A 1,445-nucleotide genomic window follows, 5' to 3' on the forward strand; every position below is an offset into this window, starting at 1 on the left:
TAGCGGACAAACCAGATGGCGCCACCATCCCCTCAGTGCGCTGTGTAAACCGAAACCCAAATGTAAACACGGGCGGCTGGAGCGACGGCGCGGGACGCGCGGTCAAGTGGGGAAATAGAGAGAAGCGCACTCGCACTAGGTTGTACGTTTACATCTCGCTTTTCAATAAACCCAGTATCAGTATAACTATGAGTCCTTAAAGGAGCCATGAAGAAAAAACACAAGTTTGGTTCATTAAAAAGATTGTCTCGTTAGAATCATACGGACACCACTTTTAACGTAAACTTCGCTCAAATAAGCTACATAATTAGGAAAAACGGGAATGGTCATGCGACCCACCAGCTCATTTCCCGCAACAGAACCTATGATGGCACATGAGCTAAGCTCTGCGATTGGCGGAGGCTGGCAGAAGCAGACGCAAATTAGGTAGAGCTTACAAACTAGACGAACGAGCGATTTGCGCTTAAATTTAGGGCACATTCTTTACAAAGCAATAAGAATGATGGGACAAACAGTGGAAGTTACGAAAGCACATGTAAACATATAAGTACTGATGCGTTCTGCTGTTCGTACTGCGCACAGCATGCTTGGTTTAGCTGCACAGCACTACGGGGCTTGAGGTTGTTTCAGACGACACTGGCCGATTGACGCAAGCAACGGTGTCTTACGTGACCCCATTTGTCGAGCGAGCACTGTTTCAGGGAACGAATATTTTCTCCCAGAACAAAAACAAGCCAGGTTTAAATGCGGGCAAAAACAAACCAAACGCTTGCCACGGTATGGTGGCGCCATCTAGGTTACGGAACGTAAAGAAACGCGGGAACAAACCAACACCGCTGTACAGGGTGGAGACAACCTTTGAACGGTCCCGTGCCGCCGCAATTGGGCCAACGGGCTCAACGCGTTGTTCTTTTCGTTTCCCACGAGACCTAGCAACGCGAAACAGACAATATGATTCAAACTTTTTCAGTAAACCGCGTTGCGGCGATAATTTTAGCGCGGTTTTGCCACAATGACTTGCTTCGGCGGCGAGCGAGCAACCGAAAATGGCGGCGCCAGCGTATACGTGTCTCTACCCTGTACGGCGGATGCGTGAATGAAGGTATTCTAGGCTGCAGAGCGGTCGGTTCCTGTGATGTCATTTGGGACCACGAAAACGCACGATTGAGCGGGAAAATCAAAATTTTAACCTAAATTGTTTAATTTCTCAGTGAATAAAGCACCGTTTGTATCCGGACAAGCGCTGGGGGCACTATAAAACACGAAATCTTTCGAATAAAACCAACTTGCATTTTCTCTTCATGGCTCCTTTAATAAGAAGCAAGAACACTACAATCAGATACCACACTCTTCCAACGACACCTTTTATCGCTTATGAACTTACTGTAGACTTGAAAAAATGCGTCCGCCGAGTGATCAGCTGTTCGTTAAGTCGAAACACACAA

This window comes from Haemaphysalis longicornis, unplaced genomic scaffold (genome assembly GCF_048455015.1).
Source record: "Haemaphysalis longicornis isolate Haplotype H1 unplaced genomic scaffold, Haemaphysalis longicornis Haplotype H1 scaffold_1, whole genome shotgun sequence".
In the NCBI taxonomy this organism is placed as follows: Eukaryota; Metazoa; Arthropoda; class Arachnida; order Ixodida; family Ixodidae; genus Haemaphysalis; species Haemaphysalis longicornis.